Source organism: Mustela erminea, chromosome 11 (genome assembly GCF_009829155.1).
Source record: "Mustela erminea isolate mMusErm1 chromosome 11, mMusErm1.Pri, whole genome shotgun sequence".
Taxonomy (NCBI): Eukaryota; Metazoa; Chordata; class Mammalia; order Carnivora; family Mustelidae; genus Mustela; species Mustela erminea.
In genome coordinates, this window is record NC_045624.1 from 45,575,313 (window position 1) to 45,595,148 (window position 19,836).

General features: G+C 45.9%; 1 long non-coding RNA gene across 6 annotated transcripts in view; it reads left to right on the forward strand.

Annotated features, from left to right (window-relative positions):
• The window catches only part of LOC116568580, a 29,073-nt gene that overhangs the window by 7,049 nt on the left and 2,188 nt on the right, over positions 1 to 19,836 (forward strand). The window contains exons 3-5 of one of the 6 annotated variants that reach the window (XR_004276685.1): positions 1,211 to 1,273; positions 9,756 to 9,928; positions 13,218 to 13,661. This is a non-coding gene — a long non-coding RNA (uncharacterized LOC116568580). Of the gene's footprint in view, positions 1 to 1,210; positions 1,274 to 9,755; positions 9,929 to 12,145; positions 12,149 to 12,300; positions 12,796 to 13,217; positions 13,662 to 19,836 lie in introns of those variants that run through there. The other 5 variants (XR_004276684.1, XR_004276686.1, XR_004276687.1 and 2 more) reach the window with 5 other exon arrangements.

Here is a 19,836-nt window from a genome sequence, read left to right on the forward strand (position 1 = left end):
GGTCATGACCCCAGGGTCCTGGAATGGAGCCCCACAGCAGACTGCCTGCTCAATGGGGAGCCTGCTTCTCCCTCTCCCTCCCACCTCCCCCTCCTCTTACTCATACTCTCTCTCTCTCAAATAAATAAAATCTTTAAAGAAAAAAAGAATGGAATTCATTCCTAAATATTTGAAACCAAATAAGTTATTTCAAATATTCGAAAACTTTAAGCATATACTGTTATTTTTATTGTTGCTTTCTAGCTTAATTCCCATGTAGTCAGAGAAAAGCATTTGAAATTTATTGACTTAAGTAAATTTTGTGACCCAGCATATGGCAGTACCTTGGTGAATGCTCCATGAGTACTTAAAAAAAAAAAAATTTACTATGCATTTGTTGTGCCTAGTATTTTATAAGGGTCAGTTAGAAAGGTGGTTGATAGATTACTACTTTTTTGTCTAGTTCTATCAATAACTGAGAGAGGTTGTTAAAATCTCTGATAGTGAATTTGTCTCTTTCTACCTTTCATTCTGTCATGTTTGCTTCATGTATTTTGACTTTGTTAGGCATATACACATTTAAAATTGTTACATCTTTTTGCCAAATGACACTTTTGTTATTATGAAATGTTCATCTTCATCTCTAAATATACCTCTTATCTTTAAAACTAAGTGTTCTCATATTAATATAGCCATTCAGGCTTTTTTATGATCAGTGCCAAGGGCTTTTGGGGGCTGAGTCCTCCTGCCATAAGCCATGTGAGTGGACCACCTAGGCGTCATGCCTTCCATCCCCAATCCAGCCTTCAGATGACTGCAGCCCCAATCAAGGTCTTGCATCTAACCTTATGGACGGCCCTGATCCAGAACCACCTAGCTGGACTGCTTCCAATTTTCTGACATATAGAAACTGTGAGATAATGTTTGTGGCTTTTTAAGCTGCCAGGTTTGGGGGTAATATGTTACACAGCAATGGATAACTAATACAGGGTTCTTCCCTGAACTAGTTGTACAGTCCCTTCTCTTGAGAAATGAGTGACCAGACTGCTGGCCTTCAGGGGACCTTTTGAGGCTTTGACAGTGATTGCCACTGCAGTGAGAATAATAATATACTCCCTGAATCTCCTTACAACAGAAAAGCTAGGCACCTGTCATATTCAACTAACATTTACCCCTTTACCTAAGAAGCAGAAAACTCCATAGCTTGATTTTCTGGGTCTTTTTCCCTTAGGTCCAGGCTGCTACAGCAGAGGCTAAAGCACAGAGGTGCCCTGAGGAAGATTCTAAATCCAGAGTAAGTGAACCTGGCCTGTGACCCACATGGTCTGGCTTCCAGAATTCTCTGGCACTGACTCTCCTTTCTAGACCCTGAACTGTTAACAAAGTTTTGCCTCAACTTCTAGCCTCCCTTAGCAAAGATTTGTTTCAGCTTCTGTTCTCCAACAACAAGGAGGTAAGTTCCCTTGAAACCTTAGTGATACTAGTGGCTAAGGCAGGATAATTTATTGTAAGATTAATTTCTGTTTTGATTTCACTGACATGGACATTGGGAGGAAAGAGAATGGCTTCTCTTCCCTTCCCTCTTTGATCCCCAAGGCATAGGTAAGGGAAGATTAAATCTTCTAAAACCGTTAAATTAGGAGTCAGGAGAAGATACCCACTTAGGGGCTTGTACGGTGAGAAGCAGAAGCAACTGGAGTAGCAAGATGGATCCAGAAGAAATGTTCCCAATACCATGTGGTCATAGTGCCAGAGTCTCAGTGAGTGGCGGTTACTCTGGCACCCCTAGGAGGGCTGGATCCAAGTGCTGGAAATTCTCACAGCTTAGCACAAAAGTGACCATACTGTTGGCCTTCAAGGTACATCCAAGAATTTGGACAGGGAATGTCACAGTGGTAAGATTGTGTCCCCCTGAAACTTTTGTAATGCTTAAGAGCCCTGGCACCTGTCACATAGTTATTCAGTAAACATTTACCAAGCACCTACTATGTGCCAACCATTGTTCTAGGCACTGGAGGAACAGCAATGTACAAAACCTCCTATTCACAAGGAGCTTATATTATAAAATAAATGGGTACCTGGGTGGCTCAATCAGTTAAGCATCCAATTCTTGATTTCGGCGATATAAAAATAAGCTGTTTTTTATTTAAAATAAATGGGTACCTGGGTGGCTCAATCAGTTAAGCATCCAATTCTTGATTTCGGCGATATAAAAATAAGCTGTTTTTTATTTAAAAATAAGGGGTACCTGGGTGGCTCAATCAGTTAAGCATCCAATTCTTGATTTCGGCTCAGGTCATGATCTCAGGGTTGTGCGGTTGGGCTCTGTGTTGAGCCCGGAGACTTCTTGAGATTCTCTGCCTTTTCCTCTCCATCTGCCCCTGCCCCTCCTCATTCTCTCTCTCCCTCTCTTTCTCTCTAAAATAAAATAAGTAAAATGTTTGAAAAAAATAAGCTGGTTAATAATAGTTTCAGATAGTGATAAGGACTCTAAAAATAATAAAGCAGGGAGGGGTGCCTAGGTGGCTCAGTCAGTGAAGTGTCCAACTCTTCATTTCAACTCAGGTCATGATCTCAGAGTCGTGAGATCAAGCCCCACAACAGACTCCATGCTGGGTGTGGAGCCTGCTTGAGATTCTGTCTCTCTCTCTCTCCTTCCCTCTTTAAAAAGAAAATAATAACAACAATAACAATAATAATAAAGCAGAGAAATTTGGTAAAGCATGATATGAGGTGGGGCTAGTCTTTAGATAGGTGGTCTGGCCTCTCCAAGGAGGCAACTTTTGATCTAGGATATAGAGATAACAAGATATCAAGAAAATTTGCAGTTATGGCATGTGCAAAGGCCCCCAGGTAGGAACCTACTTGGCTTGCATAAAGAATAGTAGAAAAACCCATGTGTCTGGAATGTTGTTAATAACAAGGAGAAAGATATGAAATAAGATCAGAGAAGTCTGCAAAGTCCAAATCGTATAGATCTTGTAGATCATGATTTTAAAAATGTTAATTATTTTCATCTGCAGTGGGGAGTTGCTGAAGCATTTTAAGCAGGGGAGTAAATGGTCTGACGCCTGTTTTAAGATGATCATTCTGGCTATTTGTGGACATTGAGCTGGAATGAGACAAGAATGGGGACAGGGAAAGCAGTTAAGAGGTTTTTCTAACTCCCAGTTAAATTTCTGGGTCAGAGGAACAACAGTGGACATGCTGAGATGGGCTGGTTTCAGAAAGTACCTGGAAGGTAAAGCAAATCAGACATGCTGATGGATTTGTCGTGTTAGAGGAAGAAGGAGCGTCAGAAAAGAAAATCACAAAGATGGACTTGTGGATATTGGGAGCCTGAGCAAATGGCTAGATTGTGGTGTCATTTCCTGGTATGGAGAAAAGCAGGAAGAATCAGCCTCCCTGCCTCAGGGATTCGTAAAACGGGATATGAATTAGACCTAACAAAGAATATGGTGAGGGAAGGCAGGAGAAGAAGACAGATAAAGTAGAGACAGACACTGCATGCACTTAAGGAACTTGCCTTCTGTTAGTGTTTGGTTTTCTGGGAAGGGGGAGGCAAAGTCATTTGTTGCCTGCAAGGGGAATTATTCCATGGCTATGATGTTGGGGAGGGTAGGGACAGTCTGGAAAAGCCCCCGTGAAGAACTGAAGAGCAATCCTGCTGGGGAAATGTGGGAAGGAGTCACCCAGCTGAGCGTGGAGACAATTCCGAGTCAAATTTTGTCCCCTGAAAAAGCGTGCTATAGCTTAACCCCTGGTACCTCTATATGACACAAGCAAGTTCTGGGTGTACCCAGAACATCTTTTGTTCAACAAGTCTTATCTGTCTTCACCACCTGCACCAAATGCCCCCAGTGGAGTTGGGAGTAGTCAATATCAGAGAGCGGACTCCTATGTTCGACTGGGTCCTCCAAGATGCAGACACCATTCAGGATTAAGTGCACCAGGATTTTCTTAGGGAAAATGAAGTAGGGAGGAATCAGGGAGGCCAGGAGAACCACCAGATCATGGTGCCAGTCCGACCCAAGTAAAGGCGACGGAATAACAGCGGAGTGTAGCATCCTAGCCTGCCAAGTAGTCTCAGGAAGCTTCAGCAAAGCCGTAGGGGAGTTCTGGAACCCAGTTGACAACACGAGAGCCCCCTGTACTCATAGGAACCATCTGCCGTGGTGTGGGGGCTACACTCGGTCACTGGCAGGGAGCAGCCTACAGAAGGCCTGCCTCTGCACCAGCACTGGCACAGGTTTCCAAGGGCAGCAGTTGGGGTCCTCAGTCAGTGACACTCCCCAAAGTAAAGAGTTCTAGGAGTCATATTCTCATGATGCTCCCCCCTCATTAGATCAACATTTAACCCAGGTTTAGGTTTATTTTTGTCTTGTCCCTTCTGGATCCTTTGAGTTCCAGCCAATGCAACATGATTGAATTTGCCACACGCTACTTCCCAGTCCAGCCTAGAAGAACTCCCGTGTGCCATCCTCCATGCCCTTTCCTGTCTGTCGGCTGGATGTTTGTGTCCACATGTTAAAGATGGCAGACCCTGGTCCCTGAGTGACTATGTGACCAGAGCCCATTGCTGCCCCCGCCTTTTCCTGTTAAGCTGTTTGAACCATTGACGTGAGTGAAAAATAAATTTCTATCGAATTTGAGGTGTGACATGTTCTGGTCTATTTGTTAGAGCAGTAAGCTTGCCCGAGCTGCTCTACTGCCATAGGCCAGCTATGAGAAAGATGGTAAAGATACCCAGGACATGGGAGAAGGAGCGAGAGAGTGAAGACAGCGTTTGATTTACAGAAGTTCTGTTAATACACAACTTTTTAGGACTGTGAAGTTGGGCTGTGCTGGGATCACTCACACAGGCTGATGGGTAATTATCCCAAGTGAATGGATTGACAGGTGGTCCAGGTACACTTCTCTGGGCCAGTATCTCTTCAGCTTTCTCATGTGCCTACTTGGAGTGAGGTACATACCTCTCTCTTTTGACTTCTTCTCCTGCCATTTGTCCTCCAAGCTACGGTTTATGTAGGAGTCCCAGGAGCCCCACTCCACTTTTCGTCCAGCCTATGCCTCTAGAATTCTAGGAATTCTAGAATTCCAGACCTTGGTGTGGGAGGGAGGAAGCTCGTGTCTAATCCCATCTTCTCCCCTAACTCTCTCTGTGGCCTTCAATATAGGCCTTTTCCCTCTCTGGCTTCAGCCTTCCTTTCTGAACAACAAAGGGGACTGGACCCGCTGACGTCTGGCCCCTTCCCACTCTTATTATGGGTTTATGAAATTGTGACTTGGAGGCACAAATCCCTAAGAAGTGGAAGGAGAGCTGGTTTGCTTCTGTCCAGCAGAGGGAAGCAGTTCCCCACGAAGCAGCACTCAGGCACGGCGTCCTCTGTGTCCCTCCCTGTAGGCCCAGCCTTCAGAGGCTTTCTGAGCAGGAAGGAGCCAGAGTTCCGGGCATGAGAGACCCTACCCCAAGATGGTGAGCACAGGGAAGGCCTCCAAGGCCTTCTTAGCCCTATGAGAAGTCATTCGGGCTGTGCCTCTCCTGCAGAGAGAGGTGGGTCAGTCAGTAAATATTAGTGGGGCTCTGGCTTTGCCAGTTTGATGGGAAGGAGGAAGCTTATATAAACTAGAAAGACAAGACAGGCAAAAACAGACAAACAAAAGGCTCCCCAGAGCTAGGTGTTACTCCTAGCCTGACAGGTCTCCAGCAGAATGCCAAGTCTCCATAGTTCAAACCACACTTCGGGTTGTGGTTTGAACTATGGCCCTCCGAAAGACCGGGCCACCTCAGAATGTGACCTTATTTGGAACAAGGGGGTCAGTGCAAATATAATGACATGAGTTCGTATGGGAGTAGGGCGGACCCTTATTGCAATATGACCAGTGTCTTTATAAAATGAGGGGAATTTGGACACAGACACAAAGGGAAGACAGAAGCAGAGGTTGGAATCATGCTGCCAGAAGCCAGGTGACACCCACAGCTGCCAGAAGCTGGAAGATACTCCCCTGGAACCTTCTGGAGGAGCAGGGCCCTGCCAACACTTCCAGCTCCAGACCGGGGAGACGATACATTTGTGTTAAGTCACCCAACTTGGGGAACTTTGTTACAGCAGTCCCAGCAAACCCCAGTATTTTCGGATAAAGCCCAGTGTCCCTGTGACGTGCCTCCCAGCCTCACTGCCCATGCACTGTATGTTCCAGCCTTACTAACTCACAAGAGGGATGGCCATCCACCTTTGGCCTCGGCACATATTCATACCTGGAGCGTTTTCTTTCATCTCCATTTCCCCGTTATACCTAGCATATGCCTTCTACTGGGAAGGGTTATTGGATACAAACAAGATCCCATTCAGGCTGGCCTGAGTGACAGCACATGTGTTGGGGGACAACAGGAGCCTGGAGGCCAGGCTCAAGAATGAAACACCTCTGGATGGCCTAGAAGCAGAGGCTGGGATATCAGTTAGGACTTGCATTTGTCTGTAAGTCACAGAGATGTGAAAAACAGACACAGAACAACACAGTGCTCTTTTTCAGCCATCTACAAAGAAGCTCAAAGATGAGAAATCCAGGGCAGACTCAAGACTTGAGGATGTTGGGGCTGACATCTCGGATGGTTGATGAAGCACTGAGTGATGTAGGAAAGACATGAGGTTTCGAGGCCAACGGCCAAGAAGGAATTCCTGAGACATCTTTGGTGTGAAAAGGTGGTTTTATTAAAGCACAGGGATAGGACCTGTAGGCAGAAAGAGCTGCACTGGGGTCATGAGGAGTGGCCCATTCATTATATACTTTCAAATTGGGAGGGGGTTAGGGATAGCCTAAGTCTCTAAGGAATTTTGGAAGCAAGGTTTCCAGGACCTTGAGGTGGCTAGCTATTGTTGGGAAAAGGTCATTCATTACCCTCTCATAAAACCTTAGGGGTGCCTGGGTGGCTCAGCTGGTTGGGCAGCTGCCTTCAGCTCAGGTCATGATTCCGAGATTCTGGGATCAAGCCCCACATCGGGCTGCCTGCTCTGTGAGGGAGCCTGCTTCTCCCTCTCCCCCTGCCTACCGCTCCCACTGGTTGTGCTCTCTCTCTCTCTCTCTGTCAGATAAATAAAATCCTTTTTAAAAAAATTCCTTAGTCATGAGACCCTTCAGATGTATATATCAGTGGGCCATATACTTGGGGGATGATTGCCAACATGTATCTTGACGGTTTAGAGATAAAGGAAATTTCTAAAAGAGTTTTTATATGTTAAAGTAGACTTACAGGATTCTGGGGGGGTGGGCTAAGATTGCTTTTGCCCTTAACAAAGTATTAACATAAAGGCAGCTGTGTTGCTAGAGGAAGGTCACTCTGCCTATTTCAAGGACTTGTCAGTGGACAAGTAAGGAAAGTTAATACTTTTTCTTCAACCTTTGTTTCCCACATCACCAAGCTTTAGGCCCACGTCTTAGGCAGAAAGGATAAGGAAGCAGGACCAGAACATGGGCTAGCACAGCTGCCTGCCTCCTCAGGGTCCCTCGCAGAAGCCACATAACAGCCTGTGACATCTCACCAACAAGGCAGAAGGGGCGGGGGGAGGAATCTGGCATGAGAGCAGAGAGGGGTGCTGGCAAATGAGAAGCACTTTAAATCGCCCAGGGGCAGATGAAAGGAAATTCTTTGATGTTACTCCATAGTTTACCTGCCTGGAAGAAAAAGGTGAAAAGATCTGTTTAGCTGGAAAGGTGTCACTGCCATCTCAAGATCAGCCTGACTGGCCAGATGCCAAAGTGCAGTCAGCTTACTGTGATTTGTTCCTCCTGAAGACAGCAGGAGGAGAAGTTGCTCTCTCAGCCCCATGGCAACCAGACCTCCCTCTCCTGTAACAGGAGGAGTGGCGAGTGCACCCCGGCAGGGGCTGATCCATTAGCGCCAGGCCATGTGCTGAGTGGTTGGAATGCAGAGATGCATCCGCTGAAGCTTCCCCACTCCGTGGGAGCCCACAGGCTGGCAGAGGAGACAGAGGTGCACAGCCAGCAGCATATACTGAATAATCCGTAAAAGGGGCAGACACAGTACTGCCTGATCAGCTCCCTGGGATCTTCTCCGAAGAGCTGAGTTTGACTTGAACTGGACAGAGTCAGTCAGGAGCAGGAGCTGGGGAAGCTGGAGGGCTATGGCACGTTTGGAGAACAACAGGGGTGGCCGGAGCCCAGGGCTTCGGAGGGTGCTGAAGACAAAGAGTGCTCCACTGTTCTTGCTCCAGTCAGCCCCAGCCTAGGGCCCAATCCAGGGGCTGGTTTCCAGCCTTTTTTTTTTTTTTTCCTCTTATCCGTTCCCTCTTTTATTTTATTTTATTTTATTTTAATTTTTTATTTTTTATAAACATATATTTTTATCCCCAGGGGTACAGGCCTGTGAATCGCCAGGTTTACACACCTCACAGCACTCACCATAGCACATACCCTCCCCAATGTCCATAACCCCACCCCCCTTCTCTCAACCCCCCTCCCCCCAGCAACCCTCAGTTTGTTTTGTGAGATTAAGAGTCACTTATGGTTTGTCTCCCTCCCAATCCCACCCTGTTTCATTTATTCTTCTCCTACCCACTTAAGCCCCCATGTTTTATTTTATTTTTTTAAGATTTTATTTAAGCATACACTTATGCTTAAAGCGAGAGAGAGTCTACCAGTGGGAAGGAGAGGGAGAGAGAATCTGAAGCAGACTCTGCACTGAGCGCAGAGCCCAACACTGGGCTCGATCCCACAACCATGAGACTGTGACCTGAGCTGAAACCAAGAGTCAAACGCTTAACCAACTGAGCCACCCCTCCCTTCTTTCTAAAAAATCCTCTCATGATATCACAGTGATCACGATGGCATGATACCAGCTTCTCTACCTTCTTTCTGGCTGCCCTTCCTCTTCTTATTTCCTCCCTCGCCTGCTTAAATTCTGACCATCTTCGCAGTCTGCACTGCCTCTGGACGTATTAGAAACCTCTCCATCTCTATTTTTCCTTGTGTATTAGTCTCAGTTTCTTCTACCACATGATTAACCCTCTACACGTGTTTGGGAACATAGCACCAAGAACCCCAGTGTGGCAAACATTATGGAAATATGTTTCCCCCATCTCCATCTGTTGATCCTGGGGAGTGATTCTGATTGGCACTGGTTGGGTCATATGCCTGCCCTGGGGCCCATCACTGTATCATAGGGATGGGGCGGTACAGTTCATGATGAGGGAAATCAGCCTCCATGACTGGCCCCATCAAAGTCACATGGAATGAGTGAAAGGCATTTTCCAAAGGCAAGTGTGTCAGTCAGGGCTCTGGTCAGGAGACAGAAACTACACGATGTTAACAGGGAGAGTTGAATATAAATGATTATTAACGATAACAGGGGCTTAACCACCAAGGGGTAAAGAGAACTCTAAACAATACAGGAACCAATGAAAACAAAATGTAGTATATATGTGCTGTAGAATATTATTCCAGCACAGAAGGAGGGAAATTCTGACCTACACCATAGCACGAATGAACCCTGAAAACAGTATGCTAAGCAAACTCAGAAAGATACAAAAGGACAAATACTACATGATTCTGCTTCCACGAGACCCTCATAGCGACAGAAAGTAGAATAGAGGTTACCAGGGCCTGGGGACAGGGAATAGGGATGGACTTTCACTTTGGGATGATGGAGAAGTTCTGGAAATAGATAGTGGTGATGGTTACCCAACATTGTGAGTGTACTTAATACCGCTGAAGTGTATGCTTAAAAGTGGTTACAGTGATCGATTTTACTTATGTAGATTTTACCACAATTTTTGAAAGTCCACAAGCGTTGTGGATAGAGTAGCTGGCACTAATCTCGCAATGAAGCAGAAGACCCAAGGAAGAAAGCACCTTTGGAAGGGGTTCCCCCGCTGAGCATCAGACTGCCCCTGGAGAGACACTCTGGGGCCCTTCTCCCTCACACACAAAGGTACAGTTTAAAGGGGCACAGGTCATTGCACTGGGGCTTTGTTGTTTGACTTGGATGGCCATTACATCAGTTTGGTTAAGGAACATGAAGGGGTGGGGGTGCCTTGGTGGCTCAGGGGCTTAAAGCCTCTGCCTTTGGCTCAGGTCATGATCTCAGGGTCCTGGGATCGAGCCCTGCATCGGGCTTTCTGCTTGGCGAGGAGTCTGCTTTCCTTCCTCTCTCTGCCTGCCTCTCTGCCTGCTTGTCATCTCTGTCTGTCAAATAAATAAATAAAACAGGTCTCTGACTGCCACACCTGGCGTCCCCCAAGACCACTTGGGCTTCAAGAGAAGCATGTGAATTTGTATCAGTCAGGTAGAAAAAGAAGGTTGTCCCAGTTGGGTGTCTGAACAATGTAAGGGGACATTCAGAAGCATGTCTGCCAGTGCTATTGGAGCATCAGGCCCAGAGGAGTATTTCAGAAATGGCCATGACCTTGTGAGTTTTCCTATTTCCATAGTGTGCAGGCAGGGATGCGTGACCGACAGGAGGCCAGGTGGGAGACATAGGGGCCGCCAGGCCCAAGCAGACTGTGTGACTGTGCCATGTTTCGTGGATGAGAATGCAGTCATTGCACCCCTGCACTCACAGCTCAGCCCCTCCGGGGTCCGAGACTTGTTCCTCTGAGGCGCTGGGGGCATGGCTCTCCCTCTACCCCACAGAATTGGCACAAGGCATTCTAGTGCCTGTACTGTCATCTTTCCTTCAGCCATCCCCACCACATTCCCACACCTTCTGTCCAGAAGGGACAAGTGCAAGAGTGACAAGGGCATTTTTATAGAATTTACAGAAACCTACTATAGAGCTGGGTGGATCACTGCAGGAGGCTTCAGTGAGCAGGGCTCTCAACCAAGTGGCCATTATCTTTGTGATCTAGGACCATCTCAGGACAACAGGAAAATCCAGGTAGCTGAAAAGCAATTAAGTTTGTGTCCTCTCACTCCAATTTTGGGTCCCTTTCTTGCTTTTAAGAGAGGGTAGGAGGGAAGAGCATCATGGCCAGGAATGGTCAGGGTAGAATCCCAAATCTTCAAAATAGGCTTATATGGCTCACCAACCCTCTTGTCCTGATGATTACTCAAGAAGCGCCAGGAGAGATGATCCCACGCTAGGCACAGCACATTGAGGGGCCGGTACTCGGCTTGAGCTGCTGTGACAAAATACCACAGCCTGGGTGCCTTAGACAATAGACATTTACTTTTTCACCCTTCCAGAGGCTGGAAGCCCACCATCCTGGTGCTGGCAAATTCATGTTCTGGTAAGAGCCCTGTCCCTGGCTTGCAGGGGACCACTCTCTCACCAGGTGCTCACATGGCCTTCAGTATTATCCATGGTTTGGTGTCTCTTCCTCTTTTTGTAAGGACATCAGTATGACCTCACTGAACCTTAATTACACCCCTAATGACCCTGTCTCCTAATACAATCACAGCCTGCTTCCCCCTTTTCTTTTCTTTTTTAAATTTTATTTATTTATTTATTTGGCAGACAGAGATCACAAGTAGGCAGAGAAGCAGGCAGAGAGAGGGGAGAAGCAGGCTCCCTGCTGAGCAGAGAGCCTGATGCGGGGCTCAATCCCAGAACCCTGAGATCATGACCTGAGCTGAAGGCAGAGGCTTTAGCCCACTGAGCCACCCAGGCACCCCCTGCTTTCCCCTTTTCTCTCTGCCTGCCTCTCTGCCTACTTGTGATCTCTCTCCCTCTGTCAAATAAATAGATAAAATCTTAAAAAATAAGTAAATAAATGCCTGCAGGTCTTTGGCTACAGCTTTTGTCTGGCAGCATTTTCCTGGGAAGCGTTTCACGTCTGCCACTTGCTTTTCCTTTCCCTTTCCTGCGCCTGGAGAGATCCTTTGCATTTTCCTTTTGATGAATCATCTTTGAACAAGCAGAGTTTTCCCCAGACCAGCTCTTTGCAGGAACATGGTGTGGGAGGGGTCAGAGCAATGCTCCTCACTAGCTGGAATTTTCCTCACGACCCAGGCTTTACATATGAGCTTGATCAACCTTCACTTCTCAGCTTAGGCATGTCTGGGCAAGTTTGGCAACCCAGAGATGCTGGCCTCTGCCAAGGAGATTTGCCTGATTTGATTTTTGTTTATTCATTCATTTGTTGTCTGAATGATGAGAGAAGAAGTTTATGTCCCAGTGCCTGGGAGCAGAGAGAAGGTGGAAAGACAGGGTGTCTGCAGTCAGCCTCACGAGGACCATTGTAGCAATCTGGAGAGAGCTGCTGCAGGATGCAGAAGTCAGAGCTCTTTTGCTTCGGGGCTAGATGATCGTGTGAGAGGCCACAGCATGGCAGAGAATGTCAGCACTTCTCCCACTCCTGCCAGGATCAGGGGCTCAGGAACAGGGGCCGAGAGGAACTCAGGCCTGCTTTGGCATCATGTGAACTGATATCTTGGGTTACAGAGGACAGAAGCCACCCTGACCAACACGTGCAAGCATCCGAGCTTTTCTTTATCCTTCTACCTTCTCCATGTTTCCTGTGCCGCCATCAACAAGAGGACCACCCTCCACACATCTTACCACCCCTGGCCGCCTCCTACTCCTGGGCCCAAGCTTGGCCTACCACCTTTTAAGACCTAGTTAGGAGTCTAAAAGTTTGAACATCTTAGTCAAAGAGGAACCTATTGTAGATCACAGGATCCAAGGAGGAACTGAAAGTATCGGGCTCTGTACAGATAGGGCCCTGCCTCAGGCGGCTCAGCCGGAATCCTTTTTGGACTTCCCCTGAGATTCAGATTCCTGGACAGAGAGTCTTACGTTTATCAATAATGTGAGAAAAGAACTAAAATACATCAGCCGCCAAGGGCTAATGTCATTTTTTTGTGAAATGGGCCGACCATTTCACATATTCAGTTAAGATCAAAGGAACCATATGATAGCAATGGCCAAACTTTTTTTTTTTTTAAGATTTTATTTATTTGAGAAAGAGAGAGACAGAGTACATGAGCACAATCGGTAGGGAGAGGCAGAGGGAGAAGGAGAAGCAAACTCCCCAGTGAGCAGGGAGCCCCACATAGGGCTAAATCCCAGGACCCTGAGATCATGACCTGAGCCCAAAGCAGACGCTTAACTGATTGAGCCACCCAGGCATCCCAGCAATGGCCAAACTTAATCATCAACAACCCTGTATCTTTACATGGGTAAAAACCAACCTATCACTCTTTTCACTACGGGTGTCAAGTTAAAATATGATATTTCTCTGGAAACGTCTGTTTCCTTTTATAATCCTTATATAATCTAGGTTACTGTGGCCCTTGGTTCTTCATTTATCTCCTAAAAAGATTTGATCTCAACTCAGTCCCATCCATATCACCTACTGGCATGAGTTGTGTGAAGCTCAGATGAAAGGCTTCCTGATGGCCTGCCTAAACCCCACTCAGCATTCAAGAGAAATTCTGATGAGAATTTGGAGAGGACTAAATCTGGGGAGGATTCAATTAAATTGATAAAAGAATTACTTGGACCTAAGTAAGAAAAAGGAATTCATGGAGAAGAAAAATATGTTTCATTACACAAAGAAATTAAAACCTGAAGCAGTTACCATTGAGATTTTTGTTCAGGAAATGAGTATCGACTACCTGCTGGGTCCCAAATGGCATATTTCATGCTAACGGTACCCAAACAGAGAAGACCTCGGCCCAGAGCCCACTGAGCAGTGGAGACAGCATTTGCATGTTTCAGTGAATCATCAGGAACCGGGATCTACAACAACAACAAAAAATTGTGTTTTAATTGCCTTTTTTTCCTGATTATAACAACAATGCATGCTTATTGAAGAGAATTTGGGAAACGAAGAATGGTCTCTGATGCTGCCAGCAGAAATAATCACTGTTAATGTTTTTTGTAAATATATGTGGTTATAATAAACACTGACATTGATTAAACGCGTTCCACGGGCTAGACCCTCCTTTCATCACTAGCCCTATGAAGTGGGTACCATCATCGTCGTCATTTTACTGATGAAACAGGTTTTGAGATTAATCTGCTCAAAATCCTATGGCTAGGAATTGGCAGAGGTAGAACTAATTCCAGACTCATCTTGTCTTCTTCTCAAGCTCTCAAACAGCCCAGGGACCAGAAGGACCCAGCAGCTAAGGCTTTGTCATCAGAGGGGCAAGGCACTTCTGAACAGCTCATGGCTGCCCCTCAGATCTGACTTGCGGGGGACTAATGCCCAATTCCTGTGGAGAGACCAGGGCTGAACTAGCGGTACTGTCTAAAAAGAAAAACAAAACAAACCAGAAAATCTTGGTCTCTTTGGGACTCTTTAGCAGAGGAAAGGACAGGAAAGAATTGTTTGGCACACTCTGGGGAGGAGGGCACCATGAAGCCCAATATAGTGCTGCCACCTGGTGGAATCAGTGGTATAGGACACCGTGTCCCACAAGACCAGCCCTGAGAGAACTCTCAGGGAGTTCTCCCTGAGAGGAGAAGTTATTTGGAGAGAACTTTGCAAGAAGTTGGAAGTCTTGCATTAGGGGGTAAGGACAAGAGTTGTAATTGCTAATGTCATGCCCTTGCCCTCCCCATATCCTGACAGGAGATGAATAAACTCAGATTATGTGTATTTTCCTATAATCATAAAGAATGTTTTCTTCGATGCTTTATTATAATGAAATTACCTCTGATATTCACACACCTTAAGTACTTAGTAGATCTACTACTAGGTCATTGTCAGGAGTTAGCGGACTGGTACAGAGTAAGGGGTCAGACGTGCCATCTGGAGGCGCCTGGATGGCACAGCTGGTAGAGCTGTGATCTAGGGGTTGTGAGTTTGGGCCCCATGTTAGGTATAGAGACTACTTTAAAAACTAAACAAGGCCAAAGAGTGTGCCATGTGTTGGGTTCATCCATATCCCCCCTGCCTGGGATGAGAAGCTCTCAATCACTGCGGTACTAATGAGAGCAGAACGCCCTCCTGCCCTGGGGCTGGTGTATATTGATGACCTGACTCATTTGTCCTTGGGAGTCCCTTTTTGAACATGACCTAGAGGGTTATGATCATTGTTTTACATCTCCTTTCATTAGGCAAAATACGTTTAAAATATAAAGAGATGTACATCAAAACCAAAAAAGTTTTGGTTTCCTGGGTCTTCTGTCAAAGACAGATGAAAAGTCCCATGAAGGATGTCTGTGGGGTTAGATATATTGTAGGACACAAGCACAGAACCTCAGGTTCAGGTTCAGGTTCTACAGAACCCCCAAAATATTAGGCAAAATGGAATTTGTCTGAAAATGTATGTTTTTTCCCTGGGAAGAAAATCAAGAGCTTTCATCAGCTTCTGCAAATGATATATACCCAAAGAAGAGGTTCAAAATCATGGCTGGCAACCCCTCAGAGGGTCCCTCAAATCATGGGGTTCTCTAATGTTGGCAACATCACATGCACTACTGTTAGGAATTATCTGAATTATTAGCTTTAGGTAAGTGAGTGATGATGCTGGTCAGGCAGACTTTCATCCTTTTCTCCTTTAGACCCGCAGACCCAACTAAAGATAGAGTCCTTGTGAAGGGGTGCTGGGTAACAATAAGGGGACCCCCCCTCCTGGTTCTGAGTTTGGCTCTGCCTATAAAAGCTTGGTAGCTTTGGGTACTTAATGCCCCTGGCTCTCATTTTCCTTAACTGAATAGTAAAAGCATGTTATGATACAATTTTTAAGTTCTTTTGCATTATTAAAATTCAATGATTTAGGAGAATGGCTTTTAAACTTATTTAGCTTTAAACCCCATCCTAGGTTTCTGAAGATTCCCTTGGGTCCCTGCAAAGATTTGATTTAAATTTGGAAGTCCTAGGGGCTCCAAAGAGCACAGTTTGAAAATTATTGTCTCTGGATAATTATGTGAGTCATTGAGTTGATACATGAAGGGGAAACTAACATTCTTAAAGAAGATTTTGCCAAAAAGTTGTGTTTAAATTGAACTTGGATGACCTAGTAAGATTTCCTATTGATTTAAATTAGATCTAGAATGAGGAGCCCCTGGGTCTTTCCTTTCCAATTGAATTTCTGATTGATAATCAATTAGCAGAGTCTCCTCATTTAGCATTTTACATTTTTTTTGCTTTCCAGACTGCCACACATCTAATGAAAGAAAACACTTAAAGATTATTGGGTTTAAATACAGTTCTGGAAGAAGCAAATTTAATCAATGGCAGAAAATCAGAAGAATGGTCATTGTCTCTGGGAGGAAGGGTGAGGGTGAAGATTTGCTAGGAAGAAATGCCGGAACATTTGGGGGTGATTTGGGGTTATACATTGGTCAAAACGTAACGGATATTCACTTAAGATTTTTTTCATTTCACTGAATTTAAATTTCACATTTTTTTTTAAAGATTTTATTTATTTATTTGACAGAGAGAGATTACAAGTAGGCAGAGAGGCAGGCAGAGAGAGAGAGGAGGAAGCAGGCTCCCTCCTGAGCAGAGAGCCCCATGCGGGACTCGATCCCAGGACCCTGAGATCATGACCTGAGCCGAAGGCAGCGGCTTAACCCACTGAGCCACCCAGGCGCCCTAAATTTCACATTTAAAACATGTGAATACAGGGTCACCTGTGTGGCTCAGTCAGTTGAGCGTCTGCCTTCAGCTCCAATCATGATCCTGGGATCCTGAGATCGAGCCCTGCGTCAGGCTCCTTACTTAGCAGAGGGCCAGCTTCTCCCTCTCCTCACTGCTCATGCTCTCTCTCACTCTCTCTCTTGCTCTCTCTCAGGTAATAAATAAAATCTTTAAAAAAAGGTGGGGGAGGGAATCCTGTCACTTGCTATTATGAGGATGAGCCTTAAGGACACATGCTAAGTGACATAAGCCAGTCTCAAAAAGGTCTTGTTCAGATGTAGCCTTACAGCATCTGCTCATGGCAAAATGACCATCTCTGATTTTTGCAACCAGGTACTTAACCTAGCAAGCTCATCTAGCTGAGGACACTACATTAAGTGAGGATCTGGCTGGAAGAGTTGACTCACTCAAACAAGGTAACTGAGGAGAGTTTAATGAAGGGACCATTAATAGAGATGTAAACAGGTTCGGGGGAATGGCCCCCCTCCACCTGGACCCCACTGAAGTTCCCACCCTTTATATGAACTTGTGCCCCAGCCTTCTTTCTGCTCCATCCTAGTTCAGGTGGCCCATCTTTAGTCCCTCTGGGTATGGAGGTGTGGGCTCTGCCAGTGGTTGGCAGTCCCAGTGAGCAGGAAACTTACCTGGGGAACTTTTAAAATACATTGGTGTCTGGTCCTACCCCCAGAAGTTCTAATTTAATGGGTCTCGGGGGCAGCCTGGGCATTGGTGCTATTTAAAAGCTCTTGGGAGATTCCAGAAAGCCCACACCAATTATTTCTGACTCTCAGGGGTGTAGAACTGGGTACTTCTTCGAATCTCCCCAGTATAGCCAGAGCCAAGGAGCTCTATTCTGTTTTCTATCAAGATCTGTTGCTTTGGCATAAACTCGGGGCTCAGTTGTCATCAGACCTTTTTTTCAAAGTGGATTTCAGAAGTAAAATAAATAATTCAGTTTAAAAACTAAGCATTTATTAATTTCATCCTAATAATACTACTTGGGACATTGTCAGTATCTCTGGCCAGAGCGGAATCAAAAACAAGGGAATAGAGAAAAGCAACATCCATATTTCAGAGCATATGCACAGTAGCGAAAAGACAGAAACAGCCTAAGTGTTCACTGACAAGCAAATGGATAAGCAGAGCGTGATATGTGCATAAATGGAGTACTACTCAGCCTTGAAAAGGAAGGAGAGTCTGACACACACTACAGCATGGATGAGCCTTGAGGACATGGCGCTAAGTGACATAAACCAGCCACAGAAGGACAAATACTCTTTGACTCCACTTACATGAGAGACTTAGCATCACCAAATGCCTAGGGACAAAATAGAAGAGTGGTAGCCAGGGGCTGGGGAGAGGGGAAAATGGGGTAATTGTTCAGTTGGCATAGAGTCTCAGTATTGTAATGTGAAAGGAGTTCACACACACAGATGAGAAAAACACCTCAGTCTTCCTCCTGCTCCAGCCCCTGGGCTCGCTCAGGATACTGGGAAAGCAAATCTTACTATCTTCCTTCTTAATCTGGCCTGGTGGAAAGACCCCACTGGGCCGAAGAATCTGAACTCACTGGAAAAGATAAACAACACAGACTCCTGCTAATTCACCATGTGGTCAGTGAGGATGTCCAGAGTGAGGGACTCAGCTGTCCAGAAGCAAGCCAACAAGGACTCCAAAATGGATGGGACCACCTGGGGCAGGGCTCAATAGAGGAGGAAGAGAAAAGTGGGAGTAAAACTTCTCTGCGTAGTAAGGTAGAAGGAAGCACGTGTCATTTCCACACATACTGCTGTATGAAAGTGTTCTTTGCTGACGTGGATTCCCCACTGGACTGTCTCTGAGCAGTACGTAACCTGTAAGCTGCGTATGAGGGCTTCTGGCCAAGAGTCACCCACAGCCAGACTGGAGGATCCCAGGGGAAAGGAGGCACCGTGAGGTCACCTGGCCCCAGGTGAGTAAGTTTTAGAATATAAGTGAGGTTCGGTGGGGTGAGGTCCAGAGCTGATGACCAAGAAAGAATTCTTGAGATGTCTTTGGTGCAAAATGGTGGTTTATTAAAGCATGGGGACAGGACCTCATGGCCAGAAAGAGCTGCTGCCTTATGATCCCAAGGAGTGGCTGGTTATATACTCAGGAGTTGGGGAGGTGAGGACAAAGGGGGTGATCAGAAGGGCTGTCATATGATAAAGAAGACTGTCAGGATACTGGAAGCCTGGTTATTGTCCAGCCAAACTGTGTTTTGTTTGTTTGTTTTCTCTAATGAGGTACTAACATGAGGACAGTTGGGATTTTCCTGGTGGAATGTCACATTCCTGCTATCACACATCCTTGTCAATGAGCTTTAGGTTTAGAAGAAATTCAACTTGATTTACATTTCCTTCCACCTCAGCCTCCCTCAATTTTATGGAGGGGAGGCCAATGTTAGGGCTTTAGGAACTGAGTTACGGGTTTCTGGAAGTTAGCCTATTGTAAATCACTAGGACATTTGTAAACTGAGGGAGATTCCTGTCCTGCGGGACTGTGATCTCTATTAGTGAACCATTTGCTCTTCCTGTAGGGCAGCCAGCAGTTCCTGAGGAATGTCACAGATGTCACAAGGTGGGGTGGGGGTAGGGTGTCAGCTTCTGTTCTGTCCTTAGCTAGTCTTTTGCTCCCACATCACAGGGAAGAGAGCTCGAAGGGTCTGAGAGATGGGGAGCAAGCCTACCCTGGGCTCTTCTGTTGGAGCTCTTTGGTGACCGGATTCTAAACTAAACTCACCCCCAGGGAAACGAATTGCTGTGGTTTCCTGTGTTCCACTGGGATGTTCAGAGCAACACCGGGCTGTGAATGCTTCCCTGGGTGGCCTACAGAACCGAAGAGGAGGGTTCAATCTGAGAAACCCAAAGTGAGGCTAGAGCCCACTATGCCCATGAGAGGACTCTTATACAGCATTTGACATTTTTCCCCTTTTTAAAATTTACTTATTTTTATTTTTAAAACATTTTTATTTGGGGCACCTGGGTGGCTCAGTGGGTTAAAGCCTCTGCCTTCGGTTCAGGTCATGATCCCAGGGTCCTGGGATGGAGCCCCACATCGGGCTCTCTGCTCGGCAGGGAGCCTGCTTCCTCCTCTCTCTCTGCCTGCCTCTCTGCCTACTTGCGATCTCGATCTGTCAAATAAATGAATAAATCAATCTTAAAAAAAAAAACAAAAAACAAAAAAAACCAAGAGCTATGGCTTTCAAGAAGAACCCTGGTCTTGCTCAAAAATAATTTTAAAAAAACATTTTTATTTACTTATTTGACAGAGCACAAGCAGGGGT